The sequence below is a fragment of the Lynx rufus genome, unplaced genomic scaffold (genome assembly GCF_022079265.1).
Source record: "Lynx rufus isolate CCGP_SWC_20201006 ecotype Redwood Valley unplaced genomic scaffold, mLynRuf1.p SCAF_3, whole genome shotgun sequence".
NCBI lineage: Eukaryota > Metazoa > Chordata > Mammalia > Carnivora > Felidae > Lynx > Lynx rufus.
In genome coordinates, this window is record NW_025814845.1 from 180,968,030 (window position 1) to 180,991,290 (window position 23,261).

Genomic DNA, 23,261 nt, shown 5'->3' on the forward strand with positions numbered 1-23,261 from the left:
TGAGGACAATGAGTTATAGGAGAAATAATCTACCTCAGGTTAGCTGTCCCATTGCTACCTGGGTACGCAATTAAAAGGGCAATTGGCCAGAGATGCTAGAATTCCTTCATCAAATATGTTTTGGGGTTCCCCAGTGATGAGGCCATCAAGTACACAGACACACACACCAAAAATTAATTTTAAAATCTTCATTCCCATTACAGAAAAAAAATAAATAAATAGAACAGATGTTGCCAGAGCACAAATCCGGGCTCAACTTACCTTGTAGCTACTTTAGCAAAAATCTTAAAACTTCAAAGTATGAGACACTATACATGACTACCTTACATTATTTCATTTAGTCTTTATAAAAAAGTGTCCAAATGGTATTCATTATTATTTTTTTTTTTTTTACAGAAAACCTTTGACACTGGGTGGCTCAGTCCGTTAAACATCTGACTCTTGATTTCAGCTCGGGTCATGATCTCACTGCTCATGAGGCTGGGCTTCACATCAGCCTCCATGCTGACAGTTCGGAGTCTGCTTGGGATTCTCTCTCTGCCTCTCTCTCTGTCCCTCCCCCACTCATGCTCTCTCTCGGTCTCCAAGGAAATAAAATATTTTAAAAATCTTTTAACTTTTTAAACATGTAACAGACCTTGCATATTTTCCTGTGATTTTTCACAACGTAAAAATAAGGCTGTGTTCTCAAAAAGGCTTTTAAAACTATAGCACGTGCGAATTACAAATGACTAACAAAATCCCGCATTTTGGTACTGCGTAGCTGGAAAGCAGGCCGGTGGTCAAGGGGGAGGTGTACCCAAATCGAAGGCAGTTTTAACGCTGAAGGCAGAAATCTTCATAGGAATCTATTTGTAATGTTCTGAAATTGCTGCTGTGAGAGTCTCCAGTCTGCCCTTTCGTGATTGATGGCGGTCGGGATGAGATGCCGGGATGTGCACCCTCCAATTTGGGAACCGGGGTGGCTGCCACCGCTGTGCTTTCAATTGCACCCTCATCGGTTCCTCTGCGGATCCCGAAGTAACTATCTTCGCTCCCGCTAGGGCCCCAGCTATTTTTAACAATCCAGCAATCCACCCCAGAGGCTGTCGGTGCCGTGGCCCACGTGCAAAACAGCATGATTAGTCAGCTCAAAGGGGTTGAAAGGGTCTGTCAAAAAACAAAACAAAAAAAGGGTCTCTCAGACCAGTGTAGTAGTAGATAGATCCCCCTATGCCAGTGGAGGAAGAGATCATAGATTTCAAAAGCAACTGCCATGGGGCCACGACAGGCCAGCTCATTGCAGCCCCCGTAGAAGCCTGCCACATAGTGGTACTCGGAGGAGTAGTAATGGAAGCAAGTCCTCCTTCGGTTTGCATGGAGAATCAGTGCCTGTGTAAGGGAAGCGTGGCTCTTCTATCAGCCCAAAATCGTGGGCATATTTTCCTGTGATGAGGTACGGCCCACCTTCACAGCCTTGAGCGTGCTGGCTGCAAGAGACAACCTCTGGGGACTCAAGATTGGGGTCTGAGTATTGTTGGTTAGTGTATAGATCCTTGCTTCCAGCATACCCACGGAAGCAAATGAGTAGCAGCTTCCACAAGATGCTTGGCTTCGAACAGGAGGAACAAAATTGGTACCACAAACATTTCTCCAGTCCCAAGACGCTGGCAAATGTAAAACCATTTCGTGTATTTCAACAGTCAGTGGTGGGATTCTCCAGCTGTGGCTACCGCCTCTCCTAATCCTCTCTCCTAGGGTAAGTGTCTCATGTTCCATGTATGTGGTTGCCGTCCAAGACTTCTGGGGGCACCTGGGTGGCTCAGTCGGTTAAGTGCCCAACTTCGACGCAGGTCACGATCTCATGGTTTGTGGGTTCCAGCCCATGAGTCAGGCTCTGTGCTGACAGCTAAGAGCCTGAAGCCCAGATCCTATGTCTCCCTCTCTTTCTGCCCCTCCCCTCTCAGGATCTGTCTCTCTCTGTCTCAAAAAAATAAATAAACATTAAAAAAAATTTTTTTAAGACTTCTGAATGGCATGGATCACTTTCACAAAACCATGGTTATATTTGTAGAGGGTATTAGAATTAGAGTAGTTTCCCTGGAGACTCTCAGGGTGTGCTGTGTTCATGTTCACCTTCTCAGAGGTAGTTCACACTTTAGTTCCGAGGAAGTGAGCCTACTTCCAGCTTGGCACATCATGCACCCATCCAGGCATGGTCTCTGCGGTGGCAACTCGTTGTGGAGGATAAGCTAAGGAATTCCCTGAGCTTGCACCCATGGGTTAACAAGGCATATAGGAACAGGAAGCCTCAGGATGAAAGCATCCAAAATTAGGTAGACAAGATTAAGTATTCAGGGCGGAAACGCCCCCCAACTTAGTACAATAGCAGACAGCTGCTTTCAAAGGAAGGAAGGACCAAAATAGGTAAACAGGTGAACAGGGCTATAGACCACAGCAGGGCCAAGTTGCCCAGAACAGAGCTAATTAGCAAAAGAAAGGTGCCTTGTTGACCCTGAGGTAGCATGCTCTGTCTTTCTTGTCCCCTAGGCAAGATAAGGTAAACAGACCTGGCGCCTCATGCCTGCCTTAAACAACCATCTGCCAGGCACCAGGACTTTGTTTGGTATTGACCCAAACCCCTAACGCTGCATATCTTCAAAACCCCCTTTTCCTCACACCCATGAGTTAATGTTCACGGTTCCACTGTCTCTTTGTGCACGTCCATCACTCTTGTAAACCTTCTGATCCTAATAAAAATGGAGCAAGGACCCTTACTTGGGGCTTTTTTCTCCTCCCAGACATTACGCTCTCTCACATGTCAATTCTGCATCCACTATCTTGCTGGACAAGAAAGAACTCCAGACCCAGAGTCTACGACTACTGGTTACCTTGCTGCCCTCTTCTTTGTACTTAAAAAAGGCAAACCACTTGTAGTCATTCAACACAATCTCAAAGCCTTGATTGAAAATCATGGTGAAATGGCAAGGATTGCCCAAATTAGCCCATCCTGTATCTAACTTCTCAAGGTGTGCCACTACTTTCTTTTTTTTTCTGGTAGTCCCATAGCCATGTAATTGACATCATGTTGGGAACTAATAGGGCCCGCCTAGAAGACCCAGGGACCCAGGAGCCCAGGGCAAGTGCAACGGGGACGTGTGTCACAGGGTGGGGTGCTGACAACACACAGCAGCCACAGGAGGGCTGTGAGCAATCAGCAGGGCTAGGGACCCAGGGGAGGAGAAGGAAAGGGCAGTGGCCAAAGAACAGTGACTGGAGAGCCTAAATGGTACTAATTATTAGACCCATGTGAAGATAAAGACACTGTCTTCATAAGCTTAAGCAGCTTGCCCAAATCGCATAGTTTAGTATATGGAAGAGTCAGGCTTTTTGCTCCCAGGTTTTGATTTCAGAAGACATGCTTGAAGGTACGACAGTCTATTTCCTCTCAGAATAAGTTTTCCTAAGCCCTTTTAGAGAAAGAAAATTAGAACAGGAAGCTCTTTAAATCTAAGTATTGCTAAAACAAATTATTTTCATGCAATGCATACAAACAACTGAAATACTAGTTACAGATCGTTCTCATTTCTTCATTAAAGTATAATGAGAAATTCTAGTTCAAATGACTATATACACTTAAAAGAAATAAAATGAATTTATAAATATTCTATAATTCAAATTAGTTAAAAGGATAGCTTTTAAATATTTATATTTTAGGGTTTTCATACATACTACAAAATATTAACTTGAAATAGTACAAATGTTGTATTAAAATGTAAATGAGAATCTAATATATCTGAAATCCATCACTGGAAGAGTGTGTGTTAGTGATACATGACGTGACCTAACTCTTCATGATTCTAGGTGCCTGACAAAGCATTTATGGGCATGGCCCTTACTGGGAGGCAGGACTTTCAATGTTAAAGCTGGAAAGCCCAGGCAAACTGGGATAAGCTGGCCCCCCCTAATTCCGGAATATTATTAGGTAGCAGGGAAAGTCATAATCCAGAAAAGACACACATATCTGGAAAAATATCCTTCTGATGTGACTTAGATTCAGAAAAATGCATGTCAAATTGTGTACATTCTTGTGAAATTAGGCAATTGCATTTTTTTCTGTTTAATCAAGTCCCAGATTTTTCCCAGAGACGGTGAATAACTAAAAAAAAAATCCATGTGGTTCAGAACTTTTTTTTAGGGTAATATCCAAAAAATGTTTGAATAGTCAAATATGACAAAATTTCTCTACTCAGCTTTGCTTGATCTGAGAGATTAAGCGTCACCCAGAGTTATCATCTTTATATGTATCTGTAACTGGCACATCTAATATTTACTACTTTAGCACATATTTAATGCATATTCGGATTAGGGGGATGATAACTACAAATTCATGAAATGTATGATATTTTGCTAAAATTATCTCACTATGGTGCATCTGAAGCAATGTCCTACCGTGCATAGCCAAAAAAGCTATGTTTATATTTTATAACTGATATTTACTGGATGATAGCAAAGCCATTTCAATTAAGTTAAGGTTGAATTTAACAGTTTTAACTCTTGTATGGCTATGACAGATGAAACTAAGCGTGGACTCAGCTTTCTCATGAATTTGTCCTAGTGGCAACAAACTAAACTTGGCAAATGAATGAATGAATTAAAATACCAATGGGTCATTATCAAGTTCATCACAACTAAAAGAAAAATAATTAAAAATGCAAAAGGAGGGGCGCCTGGGTGGCGCAGTCGGTTAAGCGTCCGACTTCAGCCAGGTCACGATCTCGCGGTCCGGGAGTTCGAGCCCCGCGTCGGGCTCTGGGCTGATGGCTCGGAGCCTGGAGCCTGTTTCCGATTCTGTGTCTCCCTCTCTCTCTGCCCTCCCCCGTTCATGCTCTGTCTCTCTCTGTCCCAAAAATAAATAAACGTTGAAAAAAAAATTTAAAAAAAATGCAAAAGGAAAATTGCATTTTAATGTTTTTCAAGGGTCTTAGTAAAATAATTAAGTGAGAGACATCAGTCCCAAAATAATACATACATCATACCTTTCTGGAAAGTTAAAAACTACTAAAAAACAAACCAGAAAAAAACAGGCTTTTTGAGACATGCACATAAATGCAGGAGAACCATGGAAAAAGGAAATAAGGAAATGGTTGCCACAGAAACCATTTGGGAAGAAGAAGTACCAGGTGGTTGGGGAGAACAGTTTGGTTTGCTGTTCATAGTGCTTATTCCATTGTTTTACATAAAAATAAATATATGGCTGAATGAAAGCAAACTATGCCTAGAAAATGAAGAGAGTGTTATATCATAAGGATTACAGTTTTCCCAACTAAATTTTATTTTATTTATTTTAAATTAAATTTCCTCATTTAAATTTTCTTAATATATAATCTTATCACCCTATGTGAACCCTCACTCCTGGAGCCATTGAGACCAGGTAGAAGATCCAGATTCATTTTCCTGTCCCCAGTGTTTCCTTCTCCACTTCGACCTACATATCCCCGTTACATTCTCTGAACTTCAAAAGCTGCATATTGTCCAAAGAATAAACACCAGGTCAAGAACGCCTAGGATGTGGATGGGATCTGCCTTCTGTATGTTCGCATTGCTTCCTTCACTGATCACCATGCCTGTTCATGCTAGTCCTCAGTTCTCTCTGTTTTCTTGTCATTTAGCATTTTCCCTTCTGTACAAGTCCTACTCGCCTTGGAGGGCCCAGCTCAAGGTCACCAAATCCACCTGGTCTGAGATCTGTTTCCATTCTGTGATCCAAAGCACAATATACATATCTTATAACTGAATTTATCTATAGTAGGTGATTCCGTATTGCTAATTTAGCAAACTCTTATCGACTATTTACTTCTATCAGTGAGGCAATAAACAAATTCAGGAGAAAAACTTTGGCCAAGTCATATGCAATGCCCTCGGAGAGTTTTAGTCTAGAATTATTTACGTTCCTAAATCACGTGTTCTACTTGATAATTTTAAAAAAGGCATTATCAATCGATTTCACCTTTGTATATATCTTAGTACTTCCCACACAGAAGTTAATCAACTAATATTACTTTCACATCTACCCAGGGATTTTTTTTTTTTAACTTCAGAGAACACTAATGCAAACATTTGTGAAGAAAAAAACACACTAACCAAAAACTAACATCCTACTTGCAAAATCTGGAAATAGTTTCTTCTAGTAGTAAGTCTTAAGATGCTGCGACAAGAATCACCATCCAGGGTCATGTCCTTTGCTTTAGAGAAGAAGTTCTAAGATTGCTCGTCTTCATTGGGACTTGTTTTCTCATGTGGCCAAGGACAGTCCCTCATTTGTAGCTCTCTTTAATTTTTTTAATGTTTATTTTTGAGAAAGAGACACAGCACGAGCAGGGTGGGGCAGAGAGAGCGGGAGACACAGAATCTGAAACGGGCTCCAGGCTCTGTGCTGTCAGCACAGAGCCCGATGCCGTGCTTGAACCCAAGAACTAAGAGATCATGACCTGACCGGAAGTCGGAGGCTTAACCGACCGAGCCACCCAGGTGCCCCTGTAGCTCTCTTTTAACATGTATTACCACTAATACAAAACAGCAAAGACCTTTTACACCTGTGAATATTGGTTTTTATCCCTGTTTTTTTTAAAAATGATGGTTTTCGGGTGTCTGGGTGGCCCAGTCAGTTGAGCACCCAACTTTGGCTCAGGTCATGATCTCACAGCTTGTGGGTTGGAGCCCCATGTTGGGGTTTGCTCTGACAGCATGGAACCCACTAAAGATTTTCTGTTTTCCTTTCTCTCTCAAAAATAAATAAACATTAAAAAAAATTTTTTTATTTTTAATTTTTTTAATGTTTATTTATTTTTGAGACAGAGAGAGACAGAGCATGAACAGGGGAGAGTCAGAGAGAGAGAGAGAGAGGGAGACACAGAATCGGAAGCAGGCTCCAGGCTCTGAGCTGTCAGCACAGAGCCCGACGCGGGGCTCGAACTCACGGACCGCGAGATCATGACCTGAGCCGAAGTCGGACGCTTAACCAACTGACCCACCCAGGTGCCCCTAAAAAATTTTTTTAAGAATAAAATGTGATGGTTTGTACCAGCTAAACATACTTCTGTCCTCAAACTCCATTGCAACTACTGGTGACCATGTGACCAGAGACAAAGTTCTTAGCAATGAAACAGAAACAGAAGTGTCCTGAGTGGAGCTTTCACAAACATACTGTTTTTCTAACAACAATAAAAAAATTGGACACCCATCTTTTCCTCTTCGAGATACCCATTATAAATACATATACATATTGTATGTATATATGCATATATAAATCCATGAAATATATATTATATATCCATTATATATTTTAATATATTGATAATGGGTGTATATGATATATATACATACATACATGCCTAGATTTGGTACAGCCACTTTGCAACCATAAGAATAAATTACATTGTTCAGGAGAGGCCTTGGTTCTCAGACATTCCTTGACCCACTGGGTTGGCTCTGGACTTCCTAGCTCTAGACTTCTGGTCATGTGACAATAAAAGATTCCATCTGATTAAGCCACTATGGCTCTTTCTCCTACCTCAGACTAAAGCAATTCTAACTGACATAACATCCCTGCTTCCCAGACACAACTAGGCTGGATTAACTGCCCGTTCAGGGAATGAATTTAAAATGCCGAGGAAGGGTGGAGATAAGAACATTTTTCTGTAACATAAAAGAACATGGCTCCATGAATGGATTCTTTTAAAGGACACTACAAGCCATACAATTTTAGAAACAGGGTTGTCTGTTCACAAAGAAATTCAAAGGATAAACCTTTGAGAGGAGAAGACAACATACTGGCGTGAAAGGGAATCTGGCTAGGAGGTAAGTTGAAATGAAAAGGAAATAAATTAAAAGCAAAATGGCAAAATTAATATCTTCATGAGATTAGAATCACTCAATATTTTATTCCCTAAAGAACAAAGCCAACACCGCTGAAAAGTGAATAGTAATGTGTAGAACAAATTTGAACAGCTGCCTCTAAAATATGAGAAATGAAGGGAGATTAAAATCACGAAGAAGAAAAAGTAGATGCAGTTGATGGAAAAATGGTGTGCAACATAATTTGTGTCCAGAGAAAGGAACCCTTTTAACTAAAACAATAAATCAGGGTTATAATAGGACTGTGTATTCCCAAATAAAAGAAAGTCTTGAGTCTACAGATGAAAAGTCTCAGTGACTATAGGCAACATTAACAAGGATGAAAACCTGAAGTGATTCTGCTGAATTTATAATTTCAAGGGTGAAGAAAATAACATAAACTTAGTTCTTGACTAGACAGAAAAGTTTGCCTCCAAACGAAAAAATTCAGACTAACCTCAGACTTCTCCATATCAAATACCAGGAAATAATGGGACAACATCTATAGAGTTTTAGGTGGTAAAAATTATAAACCAATATATAAATACATAAAATATTTCTTCTCTTTGAAGATTAAGTAAACATCTTATTATCAGATATTCAACAATTCAAATATATGTCAATTTTACTTTTGAATATGAACAATTTAAATATCAGATTCTCAAAGTATTCATCAAAAGTTTAAAGGATTACTCAAAAGTTCAGAAATCAATAGCAAAGTCACTTTTAAAAATGCCTCCTAAGAAAATAATCAAATATATATACAAAATATCAGTATACACATGTTTATCATGGCACTATTTATAATAGGTAAAAAATGAAAACATCCAAATGACCAGATATACAAAACTAGTTAAATGGATTATGGTAGCATAAGTGATGGGCTAAGATCTAAGTTTTTTAAACCAGACGTTAAAAAAATAGTGAAAAATTAGGAAATCATTACAATATATTAATATATGAAATAACTACAAAATGGGTGTGCTGAATGATTTTGTTTTAATGATGTGTGCAAATAGAAAAATATTGAAGAAAATACAACAAATGCTTACTCTGGTTTAAGATATGTAAGTTTTTATTTTCCTCAAAATTTTCTGAATTTTCTCTAATAAATGAAAAACAAATTGCGCTTTTAATAACCTCTCACTTGGGAGAGAGCCAAAGCATAAGAGACTCTTAAAAACTGAGAACAAACTGAGGGTTGATGGGGGGTGGGAGGGAGGGGAGGGTGGGTGATGGGTATTGAGGAGGGCACCTTTTGGGATGAGCACTGGGTGTTGTATGGAAACCAATTTGTCAATAAATTTCATATATATAAAAAAAAATAAACTTTGGTTCCTATACAAAAAAAAAAAATAATAACCTCTCACTTTCTTCCTTTGGGTGAGTTTATTTAGGTTAGCTCTAGTGTCTTCTTTCTGGTTTTGAAGCTTCTTTTTGTATGTTTTGGTAATGTTTGAAATTGTGATAAGAATTATAACATCACATCACTTATTAGGTAAAATGACTATGTTCTGATCTGCTTTATTGCAACTGACAATCTTCATAAATCAAATTTTCCATTTTGTCTATGTCAAGAAAATACCAGGCAATTTATGTTTTAATAACTTTCTTCCAAAACTGTGAAACTCCAGAAGCTGAGTTTTCAATAAGCCGACCTATTCAGTAGTGCTTTTTGTTTTCAGTATAAAACCATAAATACGTTGGAACTGTAAGTGAGCCTCTAATCTTTCATTTTATATCACTCTGTCTGGCCAGTTTTGTAGAATTTCACTCAGCTGATTAATACCTTTTGTGTACCTAATACAGTTTCGTTTTGCAAGAATATACAGCAGAGTCATAGACTTTTTTTTACTAAGCATTGTTGCACTTTTCTATAAACAGAGTCACAAGTTTAATGGGAAAGAAAACAGTCGTTTTATTTTCTTTATCTATTTTCTGGTATGATGAATATTTTCATGGTAATTCTCAGCACAGTACTGGCCCTCGGCAGTGAACTTGGGAGTTCAGGCTGCCAACTCAAAGTAATATATGAACTTGAAAAACATGGATTGTTGTGTTATTATCTGAAGGTTACTTTGTGGGTTCCTGGGTTCTTAACTCCGCCCAAACACATGGAAATTCGCAGTGAGAGCCACAAGCAGACCCAGGTAGCACTGATTCTCAGCTACAACTTTGCTTCCTCAGTTGCCCACAGGGTCTGCACTGAACCCAAGATGAATCATCCAGGGTTTGACAATCTAATTCCCTATCTGCCCCTTGGCTTGCCAACAATCTTTGATAAGGCACTTATCTGGTCTGTGCCTATAGCAACCTACAAAGTGAGAATAATATTTTGATCCCAGCTCCAAGATATGGTGATCATTAACTAATAATTTATTTTGAAGCTAAGAGACATAGATATGCCTGGAGTTATCAGTATATTTGAATAAACTCCAAAATCCTAGGTATCGTGACTTTCTCATATCTGATTAACCACTATACAAATGAGGAAATGATTAGAAGAGGAAGAGGGTTTTTCAATAAGCAGAAGCAGGTGTTAATATTCTGGATCAACAGATTTGTACTGGAGCTTAACATAAAATCTCATCCATGAGTAAGCTTTCTTTCATTCTTGGATCGGATGTAATGATTATTTCATTTTTATAAAATTTACCATACTGGCATTTGGATTATTTCGTGATTTTTCTGGGAACTGTGTTTTTGCGCTACTTACCTGAATGCGAATGAGGCCACCGATCAATTGCAGGTATCTGTAGAACTTGAGTATCCTTTTATTCCAGACCAGCCACCCTATCCGTGGTTAAATGGATACAGCTTTTCAATCAACGGCCGTCCTCACAAAGGTATCATACACTATCGAGAATATATTTTTTCCCACATAGTTTCCTTTCGTTTTTTGTAAAAGTACAGTCTGACATACATTACATTATCAAAACAAAACAGCAAATACTATACATTGGAAAAAAAATAAATGAATTATACAAGCACAAAATCAAAATGTTGTTATTTTTGTTGACAGGCTGCATAGCACTGGGGGGGATTCTTCCTCTGTAACTATGGTAATAAGGATACTTATCTTGAAGATTAAAAAAACTATTCCTTTAAAATTATTACAACAGCATCTGGCATATAATAAGTAATCAATAAATCTTATCAATTACTAATATTCTATGACAAGAATACACTTCATCTTAATCATACTAAAGTTCTGGGTATCTAATAAGTAAAATCAAATATTATATGTATCTTCAAACACTTCAGACAGCTAATTATATAATATTTCTAAAATTCTTGATCTAAGTTAAAGATGGGAAACTTGAAAGTATCTACAAATTCAACCAATAATCTGATCATTTTGTTCTATGTTCTTATTATGTAGACACCATTATACAATGGGGATACAGTGACCTCAAATACATTGTTCCTGTCTACTAGGATTTTAAATGTTTATATATTTATTTTGAGAGAGAGACAGAGAGCGCAAGTTGGGCAGGGGCAGAGAGAGAGGGAGAAAGAATCCCAAGCAGGGTCCATGCTGTCTGTGCAGAGCCCAATGTGGGGCTTGAGCCCATGAACCAAGAGATCATGACCTAAGTCGAAATCGAGAGTTGGGCACTCAACCAAATAAATCACCCAGGTACCCCTCTACTGGGATTTTATATCTGGGTTTGCCTGCCACTGTGCCTGGCATATATGAATACTCAATACGTGAGGCCTATTATTATTCATATTACTTTTAGGTGAGACTGGGTGGCTCAGTTGGTTAAGCGTCCAAATTCAGCTCGGGTCATGATCTCACAGTTCTGAGTTTGAGCCCCATGTCAGGCTCTATGCTGACAGCTCGGAGCCTGGAGCCTGCTTCGGATTCTGTGTCTCCCTCTATCTCTGCCCCTCTCCCACTCACACTCTGTCTCTCTTTCTCTCAAAAAATAAACATTAAAAAAAAATATATATATATATGTGTGTGTATATATATATATATATATATATATATCACTCCTAATATTTAAACAGATTATATTGTAAGCTGCCTTGGATTGCCAGCTAAGTTATAGATAAACGAGACAACTTCTAGATAAAGAAAACTTTGTGGCAGGCTTAAAATTGAGCTCTACCTAAATTAATAGATAGGAAGGATTCTGTTCATTGTTGTGTGCTATACTGTGTTTTACATATATTTTATATGTGTATTTACATATATTTTATATGTGTGTGTTTACATATATTATATATATATATATTTATATAGATACATATATATCAGAAATATACACCATAGTGAAATAATCTATATAACTACCTCAAGACCTGTAGCCAACCTTACCACTACCTACTTTTAAAATTAAAAATACATACATGAAAACTTAAGACATGACACACCCAAATTCTCAGCAGGAAGAAAAAGACCAAAAACAATGAGATAACAAATAGATCTTCTATGAATCTCACTAGAGAAGAAAAACAAAAATCTAGCGCACAGCAAAGTGCCAACAAAGAGAAGACAACCTACCTACTTTCTGTCACTCACCCTATGTTTTCTTGTCTCGGTCTTCTGTGCTCAAGGAAATGGAAAGAGCTTCTCAAAAATGCTGAAAGATTACTCCCAAACCCAAACCTTCATTTCTGCCATCTCTGACTACCACTTCCTTAAACCTTGAACTTGTCTTGTTCCACCTCAACACCATTCAAGTGAACAGTCCTATTCTAGACACTACTGAATACAGCCTGCACCATCCCTACTATGATCTTTAATTGGATAATGTTTTTGAACACTATTTAAAAAATGTTGAGGAAGCGTATAAATAAAGAGGGCCATAAATGTGATTTTTAAAGTTTATTTATTTATTTTGAGAGAGAGAGAGAGAGAGATAGAGAGAGAGAGAGAGAGAATTCCAAGCAGGCTCCATACTGTTAGCACAGGGCCAAACACAGGACTCAATCCCATGAACCACATGAGATCATGACCTGAGCTGAAACCAAGAGTTGGACACTTAACCGACTGAGCCACCCAGGTACCATGCCATAAATGTGGTTGTAAGAAAGAGCCATGGAAAGAACATTCTGTCTCAGGGTAAGCAGATTAAGGTGTCTGATGTCAGCAAAACACACACCAAGAGGAACCATGGACCTTTAATGAAGTATTCATGTAGTTTTTGCTGTGGGAAGGGAATGAGTTCCAAAGAAATATATAAAATAGCTTTCACCATCAATCATCTATTGGGGAGAAAAAAACATTCACTAAACAAGGTAGCTAAACAAAAGAGATGATGAGTGTTAACATTCATGAATTTCTAGAAGGCATGGCAGCCTTGTTCAGCTCTGGATTCCCAGTGTATAGCAATGCTCAAAGCTTGAAACACAGGGATTTGTCATAAATGTTTGCTGAATGAATGAATAAACAAGTATAGTTAATAGAAGTGAGTAACAGAAATGTCCCCTTTCAGCTTTCATTTCATCAAGCCTTTCTTGAATTCCTATGCTTCAGTCTTGGAATAGATCCTTTGGGCACGCAAAGATGGATAAAAAAGGAACACTGCCTTCAGAACTTTATATTTGGTGATCATAGTCTCTAAATGAAGTGAAAATTTGCAGGATCAAAGAATATTTATACAGAAAGGAGAACAAAAATCAAGTACATCATTCAAGAGAATAAGACTAACATGTCTTAGGTAAGATGGGGAAAGAGTTTGACAGAATTGATAAATATTACATGGAAGGTCTATATTGCCCACAATAAATGCCAATACAATTAAATAAAATAGGATGACAACTAGGGCAACTGGCTGGGTCAGTTGGTTAAGTATCCAACTCCTGATCTCATCTCAGGTCTTGATCTCAGGGTCTTGAGTTCAAGCCCCATGTTGGGCGATGGAGCCCAAAATGTGATGACAACTATAAAAAAAATACGACAAAAAATAAAGATGAATATAATGTGTTTTAGAAAGATGAAGAAACAACTTTGTAAAGGAGAAACATTTCTGTCTACATAAAAATTAAAGTTTGGGGTACTTGGGTGGTTCAGTCACTTAAATGTCTGACTCTTGATCTAACAGTTCACGAGTTCAAGCCCTGTGTCGGGCTCCACACTGACAGTATGGAGCCTGCTTGGGATTCTCTTTCTCTCTCAATCTCTATTTCTCAAAAATGAATGAATGAATGAATGAGTGTTTTAAAATAAGTAAAGTTTCCCATTTCAAGATGGCAGACTACATACCTGTGTTTCTCTCTTCCTTTTGTGATCTTGAAAATAACAACAAGGGGCGCCTGGGTGGCGCAGTCGGTTAAGCGTCCGACTTCAGCCAGGTCACGATCTCGCGGTGCGTGAGTTCGAGCCCCGCATTGGGCTCTGGGCTGATGGCTCAGAGCCTGGAGCCTGTTTCCAATTCTGTGTCTCCCTCTCTCTCTGCCCCTCCTCCATTCATGCTCTGTCTCTCTCTGTCCCAAAAATAAATAAACGTTGAAAAAAAAAAATTTAAAAAAAAAAAAAAAAAAAGAAAGAAAATAACAACAAGAGGGCGCCTGGGTGGCTCAGTCGGTTAAGCATCAGGCTCAGGTCATGATCTCACCACCTGTGAGTTCAAGTCCCACATCGGACTCTGCTCAGCTCAGAGCCTTGACTCTGTTTCAGATTCTATGGTCCCCTCTCTCTCTGCCCTTCCCCTGCTCATGCTCTGTCTCTGTCAATAAATAAATAAATGTTCAAAAAAATTAAGAAAGAAAATTTTAAAAAATTAGAAAATAATAATACGTGGGGTGCCTGGGTGTCTCAGTCAGTTGAGCATCGAGCTCTTAGTTTCAGCTCAGGTCATGATCTCACACTCTGGGGGTTCAGGCCCCACATCAAGCTCTGTGCTGATGGTGCAGAGCCTGCTTAGGATTCTCTGTCTGTCTCTCCCACTCCCCCAGTCTCTCTTTCTCTCTCAAAGAAATAAGCTTTAAAAAAAAAAAAAGAAAATAACAATAAGAGCATCACAAAGCTGTGATCCATCAACAATAAAGAGAAAAGGTGGGAGGCAGTCATGAATGGGGTAAGTTCCAAAATGGTCTATGAGAATGAAAGCATACAGTGTGAGAGAGAAGGAAGCAAAGGGTCCTACAGTGGAAAGCATCAGCCCGCTCATCAAGAATCTCAGAACGATCTGGAAATCTGTATGGTCTGAAAGAGCATGGCAGTAAGAAACTGAGCACAAGGAGATGGGTTAAAAGTCTCTATATTGTGTGGGGCACCTGGGTGGCTCAGTTGGTTGGGCTTCCAACTTCGGCTCAGGTCATGATCTCGCAGTTTGTGAGTTCAAACCCTGCATCAGGCTCTGTGCTGACAGCTCAGAGCCTGGAGCCTGCTTCAGATTCTCTGTCTCCCCCCTCTCTCTACCCCTCCCGTGCTCACACTTTGTGGCTCTCTGTCTCTCAATAATAAATAAACACAAAGCCTACCATGGGTCTTGATTTCACAAACTGTGAGATCATGATATGTGCCAATATCAAGAGTCAAAGTTTAATTAACTGAGCCACCCAGGTGTCCCTCTATACGGGATTTTTAACCCACTTCGACTTAGATCTGTTGCACATGCAGACTCTAGAGAAAAATAAAAGGTCTTTGCTAGTAACAATACAATACTTGAATGAATTACCCACAGAGAACTAGGACAGCTAATGTAAGTGCTGACACTCAAGAGTGAGGTCCTCAGCATTTGGGCTTCTGGGCTCCATAATTAAAACCAGCTACCATTCCACTGTCCTTACAAAAAGCCTTAGATCCGACTAGCCCCATTCACGTACCCAGATCTCACCTGTCAAGTTTTCTATTAAGTTATTCTTTGACATGTACGAAAATTAATTCCATCATTTCAAGTACCTCTGGTACTTGCTGGTACCTCTGAAATCTATACCACAATACCAATTTCTTACTGTTTTTAAATCTCAAAAAGCAAAGAACTCTTAATCTACCATCCCTCAAATCTCTTTTCTGCTCTATTATTTTTAAATGACAATTCTTGACTATTTTAAAGTGTATTATTTATTTATTTTTGACAGAGAGAGAGTGCACACAAGCACATGCATGAGTGGGGGAAGGATGTGGGAGGGAGGGGAGAGAGAGAATCCCAAGCAGGCCCCACACTGTCAGCATAGAGCCCAAGAGTGGGCTCAATCTCACCAACTTTGAGATTGTGACCCGAGCCGAAATCAAGAGTCGGGTGCTTAACCAACCGACCCACCCAGGAGCTCCTTTGCTGCTCTCTCCTTATCTTGGTAGGTGGCACACCAGGCCACTGAATTGCTCAGGCCAAAACCTAGGAGTCACGGTTGATGCTTCTTTTCCCCCTCAGTCCATACACAAGTTCTGTCAATTTCTACTCCTAAACCTACCTCGAACTAGTCCACTTTTCCTTGCTTCACTGACACCGTGAAGTCCTAGCCAATACCATCTTTTAACTGGGAATGTCCACAAAAGCCTTTTAGCTATCCTACCTCCACCCCTGCCCTGGGTTTCCTACAAAGCGTTCAGATGTATTGTGATTTCCTACAATGCATTCTCCACTGAGAACCCAGAGTGACCTTTTCAGAACGTAAATCAAAAGTTAGATCCCTCCCAGAATCCACCCAAAGGACTCCTTCGTCACTCGCAATGAAATTCAAACCCTTTACCACGGCGAGGAGATCACAGGTGCCATTGCCCTTGCCGGTTTTCCTTACTTCATCTCATGTATGCCTCCTTTTCTCTCACTCTGCTGTAAACACTCAGGTCTGGGCTCATTAGAGATTACTGAAGACTGCCCCAACCTCAAAACCCTGATAATTGCTCTCCCTCTCCCTGAAATGCTCTTCTCCCAGACCTTCCCATGGATAGTTACTATTTTTTTCTTTAAAGCCCCAGGTTCCTTAGACGGGTTTTCCCTGACCACCTAGTCACTCTCTACCATATGAATATCCCACAGCTGAGTGGTATGTCAACTTATTATATTTATTTTTTGTCTACTCATATATTTTTCACACTCCAGGATGAAAGCTCCGTGGGGCACGGTTGTCAGCTTTGTTTCTGACACTATCCACAGTGCCTAGAATAGTGTCTGGGGCACAAAAAGTGCTCAAAAGACTTTTTTGAATAATTGTTCAAAAATGTCTGAAAAATGAAAGGAAAAAAAAAGCCCAATATCAATCAAAATAAAATCAATTCCAGAAAAGAAAAAAAAAGAAAAAAGAAAAAAACACAGAACTTATGTGGTAGCAAAATAATAACTAAAGTAATTTAATTATTAACTCAGGGTAATTTGAGAATAAATGTAGCAATTTGAAAATAAGACTTCATACACATGAGAACGATTTTTGTTTTTTTTTTTATATCTAAAATAGCCACTCACATGCAATGCTAAAGCAAGTATGAACTTTGAGGAGCATTCTGGAAAGTAATCCAATAGTGTCTATCAATAACTGAATGCACATACCTTCTGCGCCAGTAATTCCCCTTTTGGAATCAATTCAACAAATATAAAACCATTAGTATACACAAATGTAGCACTTTAGCATCTTCTGAAGTATTGTTTACAGTAACAACAAAGAAAACGCTCCTGATAGTGGAATAATTGAATAAGATTTAGCACATCCATATAACAGACTATCAGGCAGCTCTGTTTAAAAATGAGTTAGATCAGTGCTTGGGGAAGAGATTTACTGGGGATTATTAAGCTTAAAAAAAGCAAATTTTTGGAGTGACTGGCTGGTTCAGTCGGTGGAGCATGTGACTCTTGATCTCAAGGTTTTGAGTTCAAGCCCTACCCTGGGTGTTGAGATTATTAAAAATAAAATCTTTAAAACAAAAGCAAATTTTGTTTTATGGATATATACATATAACATTAGCAACAGTAACCTCAGGAGATCATGGTGGGGGAGTGCAGAGCAAAGAAAAAATTCTTCTTTATACCTTTCCAGAATGTTTTCTTATAATAAGAAACATGTAATTCTTATTTAAAATTCCAAACAAAATAAGGAGGAAAAGTTCAGTGAAATGAAAGGAGAGAGAGAGAGAGAAAGAGACGGAGGAGGAACAGCAAATAGAATCAGTTACTGAGTTAAACTCTACCCAAAGAACAAGAGGAAAAAAATCTCCACAATAAGTCATTTGTACTTTAGAAGAACTCACGAACAACATGAAATCAATGAGACAAGACATTCAAGATGAAAGGATAAGACAACAGAATAAAGTGAAAAATGAGATTACAAAGCTAAAAAGATAAACTGGGGATCAAAGCAATACTATTACAGAAATAATAAATAAATTTGAAATCGCACAAAACAGAACACGTGAGGCCAAATACCCAATCAGAGGCCAAAAGAACACAGAGAATAAACACACAGATGGTGAATCCCTGAGGAGAGAGTTAATAGATACCTCAGACAGATAATGATGATCTAGCAAAAGAAAATCAATTGGTCTTCATTCTGGGGAAACCTTGTATTCTGTCCTATAAATGGAAGAGGGGAAAACAGTACATTTCTATATTAAAGAAATTTTTCATGAGATGTAAGAGGGGGAAAAAAGTGGATCTGCTAATTAAAGGAGACTACCATGTCTAGAAATAAAATAAATAAATATTAAACAGAATCATCAAAACTGAGATATATACTGGAGATTTTTCTGAAATTTATAAATGAAAAAACAGATCAACAGGAAAAGAGCCAGGAAAAGCAAAAGTAAAAAGGGAGGAAGAAGAGAGGGAAGGCAGGAGGAAACAAGGAAGGAAGGAGAAACCAGGCTTGAATATGACCAGTAAGTTGAGGAGGAAGTTTGATAAGAAGAACATGAGGGGCGCCTGGGGGGCTTGATCAGTTAAGCATCTGACTCTTGATTTTGGCTCGGGTCGTGGTCTCACGGTTGTGAGATCGAGCACCGCATAGGGCTCTGCGCTGACAGTGTAGAACCTGCTTGGGATTCTCTCTCTCCCTCTCTTTCTCTGCCCCTCCCCTACTCATATTCTCTTAGTCTCTCTCAAAATAAATTTGTTACCTTTTCTGTTAGCTCTCCTTCAAAACCCATGCGGAGGGCAGTGACCCGCAGAGCTTGTCACACTTGCTTGAGACGATTACTTACATGAAATACAGACACTTGTATTTTTAACCATGAATAAAGCTTTAAATCAATGAAGAAGAAAGTTACTGGAAACGTATCAGACAACAAGGAGTTAGTGGAGAAAGTATTTCAGAGATCTGAGAATTCTGAAATCACACCAAGTAGATAGCAAACACTAATCCTTCTCAAAAGAAAAAATAATAAATTAAATATATATATATAATTTCATATACATATTCTATATACATGTATATAATACACATGTATATAATATGTATTATATGTATATAATATACATATGTTATATATAATATATATTATATATTATAAATATATATTATATATTATAAATAATATATATTATATATAATTTATCTATCTATATCTATATATGTCTATATATGTATACATATATACATATATAGACATATATAGATATATATAGATATATATGTCTATAATATATATAATATATATAATTATATGTATATAATATATATATATATATATATATATATAATGTTATATAATATATATATAATATTCTGCCCTGTCATTTCCATCTACTTTTTGAGACCAGAACCAGAAATTTGGTCAAAAGTGGCAAAGGCATTACAACCATGATCAAGGAGAAGCATTCAAAGTTTCCAAGTATAATGAAAGACTTTCTATCCTCTGGTCCTTAGGATTGGAGAAGACCCTGAAAATTAAATACCTGCTCAAAATCAGTAAAAGCAAAGAAACATCCCAGCCAGATCTTAATTTTATACTGAATTCCTGCATCACTTTGACTTACCTGGATTTCTCACTCCAGTACATAATTATATTCAGTCTCACAGATCATCTGAAGGCATAAATGAATATAAATGCTATGTCACCTTTACCTGAGGAGCATTGTTGCCAAGCTTAACCTGGCTGGTACTGAATCTGGACCAGAAAGAGAGTTGAAGCCATGGACCCAGAACCTCCCGTGAAAGCCTCAGGAAGCAAGGTATTATATCTAGAAGTACAGTTATGTCGCAGAGAAGGCTGTCAGAACCTAAGTGGAAAAGAACCACTGTTAGTGGATTTTGCGTCCAAAAAAGGGCAAATAAGTTTGTATAACAAGTACAGACTGCCATAGGCTGCCTGAATTCTTTTCTGTAGTGTGGTTAGTTGAGATAAGACAGTTTTCAAAGTTCTGCATTATTGTAGATTCAGAGGAATATAAATAAATAAGTAGATAGGTGGGTAAGTAAGTAGGTAGATAATGTTTTTAAAAAATGAAATGCCATGAACACGAGATAGGAAGTAATTCAATCAAATTTTATCTTAGGCTTCGTTCTCTGGTCTGAATATGATCACTATAAACATATTTCAGGGACACCAAAAAATTACTGAAATGTACATTAAAAATCCACATCTTTCTAACGAATGAGTTGTGGTTAAATTTGAACTTCAACCAGTTAAACCAAGCAAGAAATAATGGAAACCCATTGATCTGAACCAACAATGATTTTCTAGATCAGAGTGCAGCTACTTAAGTGCAATGAAAATAATTCCAGGTCATGTCTTGATCCTATAAAAATCTGTGGTCTGTGATATTGGATTTTGCATTTGACTCGCAAAGGTCAGAAGAATAGCAGGAAAGCCACGGTTCCAGTTTATTCATAAACATTTCGTATTCATGGAGGTACTGCTTCATTTCTAGGAGAACTGCCTAGAAACCAGATTGAAAATGTCTATGAATTGAGTAGGTTCCAGATGGTCAGTGATCTGCACAGTGACCACACATTTCAGAACTTAGGGAAAAAAGATGTGTGTGTGTGTGTGTGTGTGTGTGTGTGTGTCAAAGTTTGTTGAAATTAAGACAATTTTCAAAACTCTACCTTTTTATAGATTTAGAACTGCTTTCATCAGCCATGGATCTCTTTATGACATTAAACTCTTAAAAATCATCACTAGTCATGAAAACCAGGCTTTAATAGAGATGAGATAAAATCATGTACTATTTTTTTTCTTTTTCTACTTACCTTCTGAAAATTCTAGGAGTTCTACATAGTTCAAATATTCCCTAACATGGTAATACAGAACTATTCTTTCTTTCCACAGAGTATATTAAAACACACATATGGACACAAAACTTATGAATTTGCAATCACTGCTTATGGTCATCACTAGACTTTGTCACCAGTAATAACAACATTTTCTTCATAATCTCCATTTCAAGATTCCCATTCTTTGACCACCACCTTTGATCTTGTTTGCTCACTTCCTGTAGCACCCATTTCAAACAATCTTTTGTCCTCACAGAAATGACAATCCATTATCACCTCCAACTTTTACTTTCAAACACCCCCTGCATCCTACTTCTTTCTTGACCCCATTGAGATTCCATGATCAATGATTATAATCACATCTTTGCATATGACTTCAATGATCTCTTTCTTCTTGTTTTCTTATGACAAAACCACATACAGGGTAAATCCAACTCTCTCCCTACTCTCCCCCCTGAACTTAGATGGGTAAATTTAGATGAAGAAAAACCCACAATCAGATTGGCACGTCTTCCTTGTTTTATATTCATGAGCATGAAACAATCAATCTCATAATGCTTTCTGGGAATCATGTTGTACTTTATTCAGTCCATTTATACTCCACTTACTTAGATGACTATCTCCCACCTTCTCCGCTCCACCTCAAACCTCCAGCCCTTGCTCCCTTTCTTCATTCTCAGCAGATGATCTTGTTTCCTACACAAAAAAACCCTCTCAGACTCTCACAATCATATCGACCCTCCAACCAGCATTTTCGTTCACTCTTCCATCCCAACTTTTCCCTGAGATAAATGATTCTTTCTCTTTTCTAACAGTACTTATTTGACCTGTAGACTATAACCCGTTCCCTTTAACCTATCCAAGGATATCTGTCCAGTGATTCCTTCCTCCCTTTGCTATATTATCGATTTCCTCTTGCTACTGGATTATTTCTATCAGCTTATATTCTACTGATGCTCCATCTTTAAAGTAAAAAAATTGATGCCATTCTTTCTTCTGGATAGTGCCACATATCTTTGTTTTCTTCCACACCGAAGTTCTTCAAAAGATCTGCCTTTTTACTTGATCTCAGATTTCTCTCTCGATTTCATTCTAAAAACTCAAGACTCAGTCTTTGGTCCTCCACCTTCTCTATCTGCATTCCCTGCTTTGATGGTCTCATCAGTCTGATAGTCAAAACTCTCATCTACATGCAGATAGCTCCCAAAAGTATCATTGAGATCTTCAGTTCAAGCATCTCTTCCAAATCCAAAACTTATTTTTCCACTGCCTACTCAAAATTCCTGTAATGGACTGAACGTCTGTGTCCACCCCAGAGCTGATGCATTGAAGCCCTAACCCTCAGCTTGACTGTAGTTGGAGATGAGGCCACTAAAGAAGTAATTAAGGTTAAATGAAGTCACAAGGGTGGGGCCTTGATCCAACAGGATTACTGTCCTTATAAGAAGAGACACCAGAGAGATTGCTCTCTCTTCATCAAAATCACAGAAGGAAAGGCCAATTGGATACAGCTCAAGACAACCATCTGCAGGCCATTTTCCTCAGCAGAAACCATAATTGCCAACATCTCGATCATGGATGTTTAGCCTCTAGAACTATGAGAAATACATTTCTATCGCTTAAGTCAGCTAGTCTGTGGCACTTTGTTACAGCAACCTGAACAGACCAATACAATCCCCATTTGGATGTTTTCAGTACATCTCAAACACAGCATACTCAAAACTAAACTCCTAAGACTTTCCCCAAAACCTGCTCTACCGTCTTCCTTTGTCATTGCCAAATTGTAACCATCTCCAATCCCTCTCTTTTTATCATACCCCATATCCTTTCCAGCAGTAAATCTTTTGGTTACATCATCCAAATATATATAGAATCCAACCCCTTGTCTTTACTTTTTTTGTTACTTCCATGGACCAAGCCACCTCATCTCACTTAACTTACTGAAATATCTTCATACCCGATATCCCTATATCCGTATATTCTATCTTACAGTGCCAGTACATTAAGAAAATGGTTGAAAAATAATGGGGCATGTCAAAGGACGCCAAAACTAACTTGAAGTAGCTGGGACAAATCTGGGACAAATGAGAAATATTGATGCAGCCGCTCTGGCAAACAGTGCGGAGGTTCCTCAAAAAATGAAAAGTAGAGCTACCCTATGACCCAGCAACAGCACTACTAGGAATTTATCCAAAGGATACAGGAGTGCTGATTCATAGGGGCACATGTACCCCAATGTTTATAGCAGTGCTTTCAACAATAGCCAAATCATAGAAAGAGCC

General features: G+C 38.4%; 1 pseudogene; it reads right to left on the reverse strand.

The window, feature by feature from the left end:
* Positions 1 to 816: 816 nt before the first annotated feature.
* Positions 817 to 23,261, reverse strand: part of LOC124521236 (dipeptidyl peptidase 1-like) — a 33,939-nt pseudogene continuing 11,494 nt past the window's right edge.